This window comes from Panthera uncia (assembly GCF_023721935.1).
Source record: "Panthera uncia isolate 11264 chromosome E2 unlocalized genomic scaffold, Puncia_PCG_1.0 HiC_scaffold_19, whole genome shotgun sequence".
In the NCBI taxonomy this organism is placed as follows: domain Eukaryota; kingdom Metazoa; phylum Chordata; class Mammalia; order Carnivora; family Felidae; genus Panthera; species Panthera uncia.
Genome location: NW_026057588.1, coordinates 28,333,718 through 28,349,128, shown reverse-complemented (window position 1 = coordinate 28,349,128; position 15,411 = coordinate 28,333,718). Strand labels below are relative to the sequence as shown.

At 42.0% G+C, this 15,411-nt stretch overlaps 1 pseudogene; it reads left to right on the top strand.

Moving 5' to 3' along the window:
- Positions 1-225: 225 nt before the first annotated feature.
- On the top strand, positions 226-6,001 carry LOC125915399 (60S ribosomal protein L10a-like; annotated as a pseudogene).
- Positions 6,002-15,411: the final 9,410 nt, after the last annotated feature.

The window sequence follows — 15,411 nt, the reverse complement described above, 5'->3', positions numbered from 1 at the left end:
GTTGAATACTCTCAGAAGGCAGCCACCAACATGGTGGTTAAAACCAAGGGCTTTGAAATCAGACATAAATTCAAGTCTCCTCTCTGAAATTTAATATCTGTGTAAAGTTGGGGAAGCTACTTACACCACATAAGCCACGGTTTTCCTCTTTCTGCAATGAAGATAGCAGTCCTTACCTTATGGAATTACTGGTCAGATTAAATAAGATAATAAATAGAAAACAGCATGGTGCTCCCTCAGTATATGGAACTGTCACCATGCAAGCAGTGTGAAATGGTAGAGGTGGTAAGAAATCATATTGATATAGACGACACACTGTCTTCAGGTAATTTAGTCTCTCAAGCCTTTTCTACTTGAAAAGGAGGCTTTCTTCCCTAATTTATTCTGACCCAAAGAATTACACCCTCTTAGATAGACAAAGTGTTATTTAGAGATTTCCAATATGCCACCTTGATTTTAATGTTTACACAGATGAAAAGTGGCTTTTGCAGATTTTCTTTCTGATATACTATGATCTCTCAACATTTAATAAAAAGGATGTATTTTGACCAAGACAGCCCGTCAATTCAGTCAAACATCTAATTTGCCAGATTCTCCCCTCCCTCAACCTGAGTGACAGGCTGTTTGCCAACTTGATCTAATCGACTGAATGTTTTTGGTGCTTTGTCGATACAGACTCAAGTGATTTTTTTGTCTTTGTTATTTGCATGGACAACGGTACTGGATTTGAAGAAAGTGAGTGATCCTGGTGAATTTAAACCATTTGCTTTTGTGTTTCCTTCTTAATTTCGTCCTTTGAGGGCTTACGATCCAAAGGGAATACGTAGGGAGGACCTAGAAGAAGAGACTGGAAAATGAACCTGGAATGGATACTGGGTAATTAATGATCATGCTCTGGGGGTGAGGGTTTTAGAACGGAAAGTATGGGCAGCTTAAATGTAACTTGGGGCTTGGCCCTGTGGACCCGTTCCCAGGTTGGAGTTAGGTTGGTTATAAGGAAGCCCTGTTTGTCTCCAATTTCTGTACCCATTGCCCTTCCACCTGTGTAGTGGAAATTTAATTTCTCTTGCCTCCCAGCCTCTATTCCTAATTTTCTTTAAGAAGTAATTCCATCATTTCCTTTTGGTAAATTACCTGTCTCCAGCCAAGTATGGGCTTGCTTTGTTATACTTAAATCAGGTTAGCATTCTCTCTTCTACTTTTGTCACAAGCTAGGTCCCTGCTCTCCTGGGACTCAGATTCATTGGGATTTTAAGGGCAGAAAATGTATTAGGAGCACATTCATCGGAGTGGGGGAAGTATGAGAAAGTTATGTCATTCCTGCTCTCCAGACCCCCAGTCCCACCCTGCTTTCTACATTTTTCTGAGCTTGGTTCTCTAGCCTTCCTACCTCCCTAACCCTAACCCCGTCCTCATAACCTAAGGCTTCCCTATTCTGGCTAAGTTAGTCGGAATCTGTTTATGGGACTTGCAAACAAAGATGGGACTGTCGCCATTGGTTGCCCGGCCAACAGACATTCTCCTCTCTATTGTATGCTCACAGGTCTGCCTCACACAACAGAGGCTGATTATGTATTCACGTTCATGGCATCTCCTGAAGTCAGGTAGAGGTGGCTGTATTCGTTAGCTACGCCTGCTGTAACAAAGTACAAAAACTGGGTGGGCAGGGGGGGCTTAAACCACAGGAATTTGTTTTCTAGTTCTGGAGGCTGGCAGTCCAAGATCAAGGTGTCAGCAGGGCTGCTTCCTTCTGAGGGCTGTAAGGGAATGATTTGTTCCAGACTCCTCTCCCTGCCTTGTAGATGGCTGTCTTCCTTCTCCCCGTGTCTTCACATCACCTGCCCTCCGTGTCCAAATTTCACTGGTGGCTAAGACCCACCTTAAAGACTTCACTCCTTAAAAAATAAATGTTTATTTATTTATTTTGAGAGAGAGAGTGGGGGAGGGGTAGAGAGAAAGGGGGAGAGAGAGAGAGAGAGAGAGAGAGAGAGAGAGAGAATCCCAAGCAGTCTCCCGGCTTTCAGCACAGAGCCCAACAAGGAGCTTGATCCCATGAACTGTGAGATCATGACCTGAGCTGAAGTCAAGAGTCAGATGCTCAACCAACTGAGCCACCCAGGTGCTCCAAGACTTCGCTTTAATTTGATTACCTCTGTAAAGACCTTATCTTCAAATGAGGTCAGACTCTGAGGTATTGGAGGTTAGGACTTAAATGCATAAATTTTGGGGAGGCACAATTCAAACCTTACAAGTGGCCAAGTGACTCAGTTCTGACCAAAGAGGTTTAAGGGGAATGTTCTTTCTGGAAGAAGTTTTCCTGTGTGGCAACAGAGAGAGATGTATAACGAAAGGGCTTATTCTCTCCTGTCCTGCTTTGGATGCTGTAGTGTTAGGATATAATACTCAGGGTTATGGCAGCCATCTTGTAATCATGAGCTTATATGCTGGAGGCTGAATCTCTACTTTGTAGGAATGTAGAGTAAAAGAATGGAAAAAAGAAAGTAATAAGGATCCATGATGCAATGCTGAACCAACACAGGAACACTTAGCTCCAAACTTAAATATGTGAGATAACTAAATGCCTTGTTTAAATTACTGTCCCTTGTTATCATTCCTCCTTGAGATAGAACCCTCCCTAGATCCAATAAAATCCTCAGTGGCTTATGTCCCCACTCCTTTTCTCATTTCCTCAATATTGCATGTTATTAATGTATCCAGAGTATAAATGTCGGATATCACATCTGATCATAAAATTTCAAGGTCATCCAACTGGGTCCCTTGCTTCTACCTTTTCTGATGCATAGATTTCTCCTGACATCTGGGTCCGTGGCAGAATAAGCCCACAACTAAATCTCTGTTGCATTAGATCACCCCACCCTGGGAAGTACAGTTCATTTCTTTGCCATTTTTCCTCACATTTTACTGGAGGTGTGGTGAATACTGACATGGGGTCATGAAGGAGTGTGGGCATGAGGCAGGCTCACAGAGAAGCTAGCTTTTAAATTAGGGCTTCTTCTCCTTTTGTGTTTTATTTCATTTTAATTATTTATTTGAGTTACTATCCTATAGGGAAGGCCTGATCAAAGTCTTTAACTGCATTGAGGAAGAATAGATGAATAAAACAATTAAAATTGTCCTGGAGAGAGTGACATACTTACCTCCCAGGGTTGTTAGGATTAAATGAGCTAATACTATGTATGAAGCACTTAGTACAGTGCCAGGCTGGGTAAGAATTGCTATGTAAGTATTAACAATTAATGTACAGCTTATCAATTTATCACGCTGCTGATTGTTTATGTGCTTAAAGGAAAGCTGGGACATTTCTGCAGAATCCATAATAGCCTGAAAAGGTGGTACCCAAATTTGACCATGTGTTAAAATCAGCACTAACCAGGGTGATGCCTAGCCCCACTGAATAGGAATCTGGAGTTGAGGCTCGAAAAATCTTCATTTCTAGACTGTACCCCGCACGGTTCTGATGAAGCTGGCCTCATACCCTATGTGGAAATTATTGACAGTCCAAGGACAATGGCAACTTTTTGCTTATCAGATCTTAGCTATAGTGGCAATGGGCCAGGCATCATGGAAAAACCTGGAAGAAATCATTTAATCTAGGCCCTTATTTTGTAGATAGGAGGTTGAAGGCTAGAGCGATAAAATGACTACTGAAACCACAGAGCTAGTTAGTGGCAGAGATGGAGCCCAAACTCCCACCTGGAACCTTTTCTTTGACCTTCTTTCCTACCCTCTTACCCTCTGCTAAGCTACATACAAATGGCAAGATGGGGCTATCTTCCTAGTACTTCTCCCATTTTCGTGGTGTCTAGAAATGAGTAAGAGTCTAACGTATGTGTTTAATGGTGAATGAATTGTACTTAAACCATCTTCCTCTACCTCTCTGACTCATGTGCCCAAAAGAGCTCAGGTTTGCAACAAGTGGGGAGTTACGAGCTCTACACCGATGGGGCTCAGTCAGACAGGGAAGAGGGGAGGTTGTGTCCTCTGTTACATGCAGATTGGTCCCTCAGGGCTTTTGGGATTCTCATGGATGGAACCTTTTCCTTGCTACCTCCTAAGAGTAAGACTTATGCCTAGAACTTCATCTTGGCCAAGATGCTTGTGGTTCAAGGTTAAAGAAACCAACGTGAGCTTTCTTAAGTAGGAGGGGGTACTTATTGAGAGGAGACTGGCTTATTCCATGGAGCCCAAGCGCCTCAGCGTGAACCACTCCAGGAGTTACTAAACCGCTAGGGACTTAGGCCACCATGTGTTCTTCTCTTGCATCTCTACTCTTCTGTCCCTGCAAATGTGCCTTCTCTGCTTCTCCAGCTGCAAGATCCAAGATGACCAGGCCGTAATTTCTAGGGATTCTCCTTCTTCCCCAATCCCTTATTTATAGGCATAGGCAAAGTTCTCTAGCTGCCTTTAGGTCACAATTCCAAACTTCTTGGGTAAAGCCTTTATTTGCCCACATGGGGCCATGGGGCCATATGTTCTTGGATTAGCTCTGGTTAGGGCCTCTGGGGTCCTAGCATTAGCATTACAGAATGCCCACGTGAGTGTCAGAGTAGCTGTGGACAAAGTGTAGCTCTTGCAGATAGTCTGGAGGGAGGTGTGTGTGCATGTGTGTGTGAGATGGCAGACTCTCTAAGTGTCTACGGGAGGTGGGTTTGTCAACTTTACTATGAAAACAAACAACCCCCAAATCCCAATGACTTACAACAATAAACATTTACATCTCACTTTACATGTGCTGTGGCTCTGTGCCACGTGTCTTCTCAGCCAGGACTCAGGTGGAAGAAGCGGCCCTTCTCTGGGAAATGTCTTTCTTGTCACAATGAGGAAAGAATAAGAGGCAGGGCCAAACTATGCACCTGCTCTGAAAGCTTCCCCTTGGAAGTGGCTTGGCTGGAGTCTGCTCACAGTCCGTTGGCCAAAGAAGTCCCAAGACCAAGCCTAACGATGAGGGAAGGAGCGCACACCACCTCCAGGAAGACTCTGCAGTTCCATCATTGATGGGCAGGCGGGGGGATCCTTTACAACTAAGTGTGAACGATAACAGTCGGTTGCAGCAGGTCTTAATAACGGCAACAATAATTAACCTTTAACAAATGTTTAAAATGAGCTAGACAGAGTGCAAAGAGGCTTATGCAAATTGCCTCATTTAATTATCCCAATAACCTTATGAAATAACCACTATTGCCCTCATTTTATTGACTAGAAAATGGAAGCTTATATAGGTTGAACAACTTGCCTCCTGCTACAGCCTGTAAGTGGGACTGCCCGGATCCAACCCAGGTGCTCACGGGGAATGCCACCTGTATCGGTTTCCTGTGGCTGCCGTACCAAATTACGACAAACGTAGTGGCTTAAAACAACATGCATAGAGCTCTTTTTCCGGTTATTGCAGCGAGCGGCACCGTGAGCAGCGGTCTCGCAGGACATCTTACACAAGGCCGTGCCGGAAGTCCTGCACGGGAACCAGTGCGAGCACCCAAAGTTTTTGGAGGGGGTGGAGATGTAGATCACCTTGAAGAGCTACAACCCTCAGGAGGACAAATGCTTCTCGGCACCATCAGGCTTAAGTTCACTCCCCACTCCAGGTTCACCGTATTTGGGGCGACCAGCAGCACCGTGATGAGGCCAAGGCTCTGAACTTTTCCCACATAGACACTGAGGCACCGAAGAAACTCAACGACTATAAAAAATTAGTCAAGAAACTGGCCAAAAAGTATGATGCCTTTTTGGCTTTAGAGTCTCTTATTAAACAGATCTCACGAATCCTGGGCCCTGGCCCGAATAAGGCTGGCAAGTTCCCTTCCTTGCTGACCCACAATGAGGACATGATGGCCAAAGTGGATGAAGTGAAGTCCATGATCAAATTCCAGATGAAAAAGATGCTGTGTCTGGCCGTGGCTGTTGGGCACGTGAAGATGACAGATGATGAGCTTGTGTACAACATCTAATCAGCTGTCAATTTTCTGGTGTCATTGCTCACGAAGAATTGGCCGAATGTCTGGGGTTATACATCAAGAGCACCATGGGCAAGCCCCAGTGCTCATGCTAAGGCATAGTTTAAGAAACACTAGTGCTACTAAAAACCCAACTAACAAACCAACCAACACCCCCCCACCCTGTCCCACTCCATCTATTATCACATAGTTCTGAAGTCTGACCTGGGTCTCACTAGGCTAAAATCAAGGTATAAGCAGGGCTGCATTCATTTTTGGACACTTTAGGGGAGAGTCCATTTCCTTGCATTTTCCAGCTTCTAGAAGCTGCCCCCATCCCTTGATATGTGTCCCCTTCCTCCATCTCTGAAAGTCTGTAGTGGTGGGTTGAGTCCTTCTTGCATATTACTCCAACCCTGCTTGCATTGTCATATCTACTTCCCTTTCTCCTCTGCCTCTCTCTCCTACTTTTAAGGACCCTTGTGATTACATTGAGCCTATCCAGAAAACCCAGGATTATTTCTCCATCTCTAGGTCCTTAATCACACCTGCAGTCTCTTTTGCCATGTAAGGTGACATATTCAAGGGTTCTGGGGATTAGAATGTGGACATCTTTGGGAGAGTGTTATAATGCCTACCACACAGCCTTCCTTCGGTGCTGTATATGGCCTCCAAGAAACCTCTGAAAGAAAGGACAAAGATAACCATCCCTCCCGCTCTCATTTACTGATATTTCCATAAATCAAGAGCAATAGTGCTTATGCACAAATAAAGAGAGAGAGACAGTAAATCAGGGAATCAACATAGAGCTCAAAGCTGATTGTCTGTTTGTTAGTTGTGTAGGAGAGAAAGCCTATTGCTGGCTCTTAAAGTAGAAAAACCAACTTATTTCATTACTAGTGTTCCTGGCATGATGCCATAATTAATATATGGTAACAATATTACTAAGAACGAAAACATACAATTATGCCCTTAAAAATGTCAACATGAAAAGTAAACTTAATAAAAGATAGGCACAGAAACATATATAACAAAGATTATCTTTAATAATGAAATTATTTATGATCAAACATTTATACTTAATTTCAGTTCAATTCTAAAATAGTCACAGTAATGTCATGATTAAATATTAATGCTAGCAGAAACAACCTAATTGGGAGGTTATTAAAGCTTCAAATTAAGTTTCTTTTTCTTTTCCTAACCAAAAAGTTCTGCCTAGAAGGGCATCAGGGGATTTTCAGCACATGTGTTTTATTCACATTGATTTGCTGGGCTGAGAAAGGGACTGCGTCAAAAGAGGTTAAGCCCAAAGTCCCAGGCAATATCATGGGACATTTTCTGTCTCTCCTTTGAGTAACCAGAGGAGTGGTCATTACTCTTGCCTTTCTTGGAGCAGAGCTGGCTGGAGCTTGGAGTATAACAAGTTATCGATTGCTGCCTAGTGAACCACCCCAAAACTTAAAAACAACCACTTTATTGCACACAATTCTGTAGGTCAGCAATTTGGGCTGGACTTGAGCTTGTCTCATCTGGGGTCACTTCTGGTTGCTTGACTGGAGCTGGGTATCTATGATGGCCTAACTCACATTTCTGGTGATTGGTGCTTGGCTGTCAGTGGGGTCACATGTCTATGTGAGCCTAGTCTAGGCTTCTTTATATGGTGGCTGAGTTCTAAAAACAGCAAGAGAAAGACAGAGTAAACCTTAATTTGCAAATGTCATTTGAGCCTCTGCCCAGGGCATGTTCGCAGACCATCCTATTGGCCAAAGGAAGTCACATGACCAAGACAACAGTCCCATTGGAATGATCTATACCTGGGCATTGATAGAAGAAGGCACGATTCACTGGAGACCATGACTATCCATCAACCTCATGGGAAATTATCTAGCATGCATTTAGGATTCTCCAGAGATAAATGACACAGAAAAGGGAGTATGAATGTTTTATGCTCTCCATATCCTAATAGGTTTGTTGTCCCCAAGAAAGAAGCCATGCACATTTTGGTCATTCAAGAGCAAGCTCCCTGTACAGGTTCCTCTTACCTTCTTAATGCTTTGGCCAGAGATGGAGTGCCCATGATCAAAGACTCATGAATTGTTTAAATGTCTTCATAAGCTGAGAAGCATGTGACACCCATTCCGCTCTGACAGGACCCTAGACTGAACATCACCTCAGGAGTCTAGGCCATTACTCTTCAGTGGCAAAGCCCAGATTCAGATTGTGCTTCTGCAAAGAGTTGTATGCATACATCGTTGTGCCTCTGGATGTACTCTAACAGATTTTCTCCCTATGTACTCTATCAATTACTAGGAGAGGATTGTTGATGTCTCCAACCACAACTGTGGATTTGTCAATTTCCCTTTTTAGTCTATTGGGTTTTGCTTCATACATTTTGAAGCTCTGTTATTGGGTATAATTTAGAATTGTTATATCTTCTCAGCGATTTACCTTTTGTCATTAGATATTAGGTACTATAATATCTGTAATGTTAGAAATATCATTAGAAGATTCTGGGTCGTATCTATGTTTTGAAGTCTGCTTTGTTTAATATTAGTAAAGTCCCTTCAGCTTCCACATAATTAGCATTTGTACGATGTCTTTTTCCTATTCGTCTATTTTTAACTTACCTATATTCCTTTGCTTTGGCTGCTTTTGGGATTTTTTTTTAATCATTGGCTTTCAGAAATTTCATGACGGCATTTTGGTGCAGTTTTTCTTTAAGTTCATTCAACTTCTGGTTCATTGAGCTTCTTGAATCTGTGGGATTATGGACCTCTGGATGAATGTTCTTTCTTTGTCAATCTTTTTTTTTTTTTTAATGATTATTGACAAACAAATCAGAAACAGAGTTTGAATTTGCCAAGACACAAAAGAACACAATATTGATTCACTAACTGAGGTTGGGACAGAAACAACCAGCTTGGTAAACACCAGGAAGAGTCAATTCATTTAAGGATCAAAATTTTCTATCAGGAGTCAGGATAGTTGGCCCTTGTCTATACCTGCCAGGTATGTGCTATGTAAACTTAGGCAAGTCACTTCTCCTTTAGTATCTCACCTTTCTTGTCTTGAAAATGAGGGATTTGGGTCTTCTGAAGCCTCTGCAACCCCTATATTTCAGTGTTCCATGAGTTAATGCAGCCTTTTCAAAGCATGCTTCAGAAAACAGGAATCTCATGTAATGATTTAGAGGAAAAATCATGTCTCCTTGTTCAAAGGCATCTGGGAAACTTTGCATACTATTGTATTTCATAGAATCTATAATGTCGTTAAATGAATACATACCATTACTTTATGCTCAACCAAGAAAGGCAAACTGCTACCAACCAAACCATGAAACCATTGAAAGACTTCTATAATATTTATGTAAATATATGTATTTTAAACAAATGATCAGAAGAGTCCAATTCAACATGAAGGAAGCCTAAGCAACTTAATTTGCTTACATTTTCTTCTTTAACACCCAAGAGTGATTTTGATGACTCTAAGTCATTGGCTCTTGTGTGATTTTACAAAGTATCCTCTTCTGTATCTTCTTCTATGTCATCAAGAGTTTGGATGATGCAACATTTCTTAAAAACATGCTCCACTATTGTTTCTGGGATTTTCTTCCAAGCCCCTGACACCCACTCTGCAAATTTTCATGCATATGTTCGGGCACAGCTGTTTTCTGGCTGACTACAACTGTAAGATGCATTTTGATTTCAGAAATGTTAAAATGTGGGAAAAAATGTGCATTTTGGAATGAAGGAAATATGGTATAATCCCTTCCAAGATATACATAATGCATGATGCATATTTAAGGCTCTGAGATATCCTACACTAAAAAAAGTCTGTTTAACTATTTATCCCAGTGTTTCCCAAACTTAACTGACCCTGGAATCTGGGCCCAATCCTAATATTTTCAGGACCTTAAAAGAGTATAAATGGAAGTCTATATACCAACATCTAAATATTGAAAGTTATAAATTAAGCTAACAATACATTATATGGTATATGCTATATCTTCCTATCTTGGCAAATATACCTTCCTAATTACCTGGAAATCCAGGTTTGAATTCAGAATTCTTGGACACCTTGGACCTCTGTTTTGGAAGAGGTTGGCTCCCAGATCATGGTCTATTCTCTCTTCCATTTCACCCCTGGGTCCCATGCTATAAGAAGCCCCAATACACATGTGTGGACACTCCAGCTGCACATCCATATCCAAGTTTCTTCCCCTGGGAGCATGGAGGCTGTTTGGGTATGACGAGTGTAGACTAGAGGAGCCATGTGGGTTCTGAGTAGACATGTCTCCTTGGACCTGTGGATTCCTTATCCCAAAGGGCACAGGTTGGGGAGGGCCAGAGTAGCCCTCTGTTCCTTAAGACCTAGGTCAGGGGCTTCTCTTTCAGGGACCCAAAGATGGGATTGCTGGAATATTTTTATTACATAACACCTATCAACATTCCATGGAATAGACAACATTTTCCAAGAGCTCCTCTGATGGTGGGTGGTTCTATTGGTGAATATGCTTGTACTTTCTTTCCCTTTCTTTTTCTCTCCTCTTCTCCACTGTTTGTTTTAAACCCTTCTTTAGTTGATTTATAGCAACCAATTTTTGTACAACACCTTTACCCCCTTCCAAAGACATTCATATCCTTTCTTCTCTATAGCATCTTTAGGGGGCACTGGGGGAAGTAACAGTACCCTCTTTTGATACTTTTGGTAGCTGAGGAAAACAGTGGAACAGAGCATTAAAACAACTGGTCCATGCCATTGAGAGCAGTAACTGTGTTAGGCTGGACCTCCAGACTCCACTTTGTCACTGCCAAGAGAAGAAATCAGTGGTACCTTATCTGTTAAGAGTGTGGACGTATGCATTAATGGATGCCTATGACAAGTTCCTAATTGTCATGTTTGTGCAGGGAGATGCTGTGTAGTAGGATGCAGAGGGTTGTAGCCAACGAAGGACAGGGATCTGGAAATAAGACATGTAGATCCCCTAACTCAGTCACCTCTCTCCCCAAATCTATTGCGCAAAAATCTTGATATCAATTCAAGTTAAATGAAGGGAATTTGTTTTACCATCTGGAACAGTCTCTTGGCCCTCTTAGAAGTGTGAAAAGAGGAGCTCTACCAATGGAATGGAGACAAAATCCTGTTAAGTTGGGCCATAACTCTGTAGCGAGTGGCTAAGAACAGTGTGTGTGTGTGTGTGTGTGTGTGTGTGTGTGTGTGTGTGAACACTAACCACCTATTTACAAGTATAACCCCCACCGCACCCCAAGGTAAGCTTTTGATTCTATGAACAAAAGGAGAGATACTTCCCTTCCTCTTTTCCAGAAGCCTATACTCTACAAGTCTTATCTTCTAGATGAGTAGAAGCTGGACCTTGGAAGTCCCTGTAACTCTCCTTCTGTTTGGTGTTTGACCATGAAGGTGAATGTACCCAGGAGAAGCCCCCTGCTCTGTTCAACCCAACCGGACAAGTTTACCCAGATTGACAACACTGGTAAGGTCCTTCCATTTTTCAAAAGGTTTGGAACTCAACACTCCCCTTTCAGGGGCTTTATGTACCTCCAACCACAGTTCTGCAGTGTAGGCCAGCTCCTTATACCTCCATTACAACAGGAGACTAAAGAATGCTAATTTCTTTTCTGGCATGGTACTTAAAATTCTCACTCTGAGCCAGTTCACACCACAACCAGACTAGTTATTAGGCTGGTGTCAGTAACACCTCAGGTTCCATCGTATCTCTATGAAGGGTGGTATATTAATTGGGGTCTCTAAGGCTGTTGTTAGTGAGAATTCTAAAGCACAATTAGTGTTAATAGCCGCTATAATTGACAAGAACACTTTTGTTGCCTCTCTAAAACGCTTTGTCCCTTACACTGAAAGCCACAACACATGTATGTATAATCAGGAAACCCGTGGAAGACAGAGGACTAGTGTAATTAGAGTGACAGGTGACAGATTTAGCCTTTCAAATTAAGACCTAGAGTTAACACTGCCTTTATCCCCCCAGTCCCTAATCTAGTGGTATTATTTGCATGACCATAACCCTCTCCAAGATTATGCAGATGTTCTATATGACTGATATTTACTTTAAATATATGTCAAATATCCACGAGCTGAAAGAGAAGTTCAATGCAATTTGTACTTATCAAGAGGTGGGTGGCTAAGGCCAGAGCCACTATTTATCTTTTGATTTCTGCCCTAGTCTTTATGAATAAATAAGAATATGAGTCTCTGGGAAAACACTATCCATAGGGGAAAAGTCAACAGTAAGCGTGTGTTTGATGCTGTAGGACTCCTTGTTTTTTACGTTGCACCTTCTGAAGGATTGAGTCAGTGGTGATTTTCTTGTATGATCCAGCTGCACTCAAATGCTCCATGAAATGGTTCCACATCCTAGAGGAATTATTATCACTGATTTTTAAGGCTCCTCTCCCTATTGCCTTTCTCTCTGATTTCTGTAATAATTTTCTTGAGATAAATGTTATGTCCCACCTGAATAAAATATCAATTTTGGGAATGAAAGGAAGACAGAAAAGTTTGGGGAAAATAGAAGAGAATTCAGGTCAAGAATAGAGACTGGAAGATAAGAATTCTGGAAAGGTCATTGCCCACAGGATGGGACGGAGGACACAAGGAGCCCTGAGAGAACAAACACTTCATTTTGGGCACTAATGCTTTTCTACTACCACACAGCAAACCTGGAGTGTCCAGGAAGCATTTCTGGCCACCACCCTGAGGGTTTTACATTTGTTTGCTCGTTTGTTTACCTGCTTATTTCTATGAAAACCCCATCCAAAGTTGTGTTTGTTTGTTTGTCTGTTTGTTTGTTTGCTGTTCTAGCAGTGAGTTCACAGGATCTGGTCAAATAGACTGCTTTGTGATTTTTAAGACACCCAGAGAGTATAGCAGAAGTGGGAGTCGTGTGTTAAATAAATATAGCAGTCCTTACCAAATATTTCCAACCCTCTGCCTTGTAGACGCATGGTAGGATTACACTTCCTGCTCCTCTAATGGTTGGATGGAGCTGTGCACCAGTCCAAATCAATGGGGGTGTGAGTAAAAGTAATGTTTGTCTTTTCTAGGCTGGGATGTCTCATTCCTGGTGCAAGACTGTCCAGAGCTCCCTTTTACCCTGGCATAGTTGTCAATAAGATTTGGGGGAAGTGGGGGTGGCTGCTCCATCCACCTACATCTCTGAATGACTGCAATGACAAAGGACATGAGCTCCTCTACTGACCTAGGATGGGCATGTGTTGTGAATGACCACTGTTGCTATAAGTCCCTGAGCTTTTGAAATCGCTTGTTACTAGAGCATATTCTAGCCTATTCTGATGTATGCAGTCAGTTTGAGACCAAGTCTGATGCACGAACTGTAAAGATTGTTCTGGCTACAGATGCATGTCTCAGTCGGGGTTTTCCAGAGAAACTGATTAAGAAGATTGTGTGTGTGTGTGTGTGTGTGTGTGTGTGTGTGTGTGTGTATGTGTATGTTTGTGTGTGTGCATGTGTCTATAAAGAGATTTGTTATAAGAAATTGACTCACATGACTATGGAGGCTGAGAAATCTAAAAAATCTATCACCTGCAAGCTGGAGACCCAGGAGATCCAAAGATACAGTTCCAATTTGAGTCCAAAAGCCTGAGAACCAGGAATGACAATTACTATAAATTCTGGTCTAAAAGCCTGCGGGCTTAAGACCCAGGAAGAGCCAATAGTTCAGTTTGAGTCTGAAGTCAGCAACAGACAGACTCATGTCGCAGCTCAAGCTCTCAGGCAGAAGTTCCCTCTCATTTAACCTTTTTGTTCTCTTCAGGTCTTCAACTGATTGGGTGAGGCCCATCTGTATTAGGGTGGGCAATCTTCTTTATTCAATCTACCAATTTAAATGTTAATCTCACCCTAAAACACCCTTACAGACATACCCAAAATAACGTTTGACCAAATATCTAGGCAGCCTAGGGCCCAGGTAGAGTTGAGACATAAGTTTAGCTGTCATGAGATGCATTTGAGGCATCATGGGAAACAAATTCATTCTATGGTGAACAAATCTAGGAGCCAATAGGGAGTAATGGAATCTGGTGTTAAGACCAGTCCATTTGGCCAATGAGACTCCAAGGACCATTTTAGTGCAAGAGGGACAAATGTCTGGGGCTTATCTGTGAAAGCCACATTATATAACAACCCCTCTTGACGTGCCAATGTGTGTTCCCATCTTGAATCTTTCCAGGGTACACAGAGTTCATATAGTTCTGATCTTGAATTTGTTTTCTCTAGTGCTCTTTTTGAAGGATGGGAAGGGCCTTTACCTCCTTCTTAGAAAGTCTTGTTATTTGGGCCTTAAAGTTGACTTTTTGGCAAAATGTTGCCAAGAGGACAATTTCCAGGGAAAACAAAACAAACCAACTGTAAGTTGGAGAGTCTACTTCACAGATCACTACACTTACCAGCTATGGTTATTCTAACTTTCATTACACATAATCCCACCAGTCTCCAAAGAGAGGCTGGCTTTCTGTGGATTTGAAGAGAATGTCAAAAGAAGGGTTAGCTCTTAAGACTGGGGTTAGGATCTAAAGGTATAAGACAAAAACTGTGTATAATCAAAAATTTCATTAAAAATATTTTAAATTTGGGGCACCTGGGTGGCTCTGTCAGTTAAGAGCCTGACTCTTGATTTCAGCTCAAGTCATGGTCTCACGGTTCATGGGATTGAGCCCTGTGTTGGGCTCTGTGCTGACAGCATGGAGCCTGCTTGGGATTCTCTCTCTCCCCCATTCCCTCTGTGCCCCTCCCTAACTCACACGTGTGTGCTCTTTCTCTCTCCCTCAAAATAAATAAATAAACTTAAAACTTTTAAAAAATATTTTAAATTCACTAGGACATATAGCAAACATGGTTTAGGGGATACAGTATCAAACCTTAACACTTCCAGAACTGCCGTCTTCTCCTTAAAGTGTTGGAATCATGGTTCCTTGAGTTGAATAGATCTTGAGTTTCTTGCTTATGTGTAGTCACAGTATTATGTTAAAAACTCTTTTTTCTTCCTGAGTACATTCAACTGACTTTATAGAGACTGCATGTTTGTATATGGGGATTCCACCGGCCTTCCTGCTGTGTATGGCCGACATTAGTGTAAGAGAAGTTCAATTTAGAACCCAGTGTGGACTAGTACATGAAGTTTAAAAATTCTTGGCATTCTTTAGCAGACTTCTGCCCATCTTAGATGTCCTTAAAGGTCACCAGAGCAACAACCCCAAGGAATCATTTTAGTGGCAGATTTTCAAAAATTAGCTTTGAGCTCAACTTCTTGTTAAGTGAAAGTGATTAAAAAGGATTTCAAGCATGCAGCCCATGACGGCTGAAAGTGGCAGATGGTGTGAGCTAGTACATTATGTCAAGGAATCCATGTACATTTTTGCAACCATTTACAGCTCTTGGTACATATTAATACTCCCAGAATGCT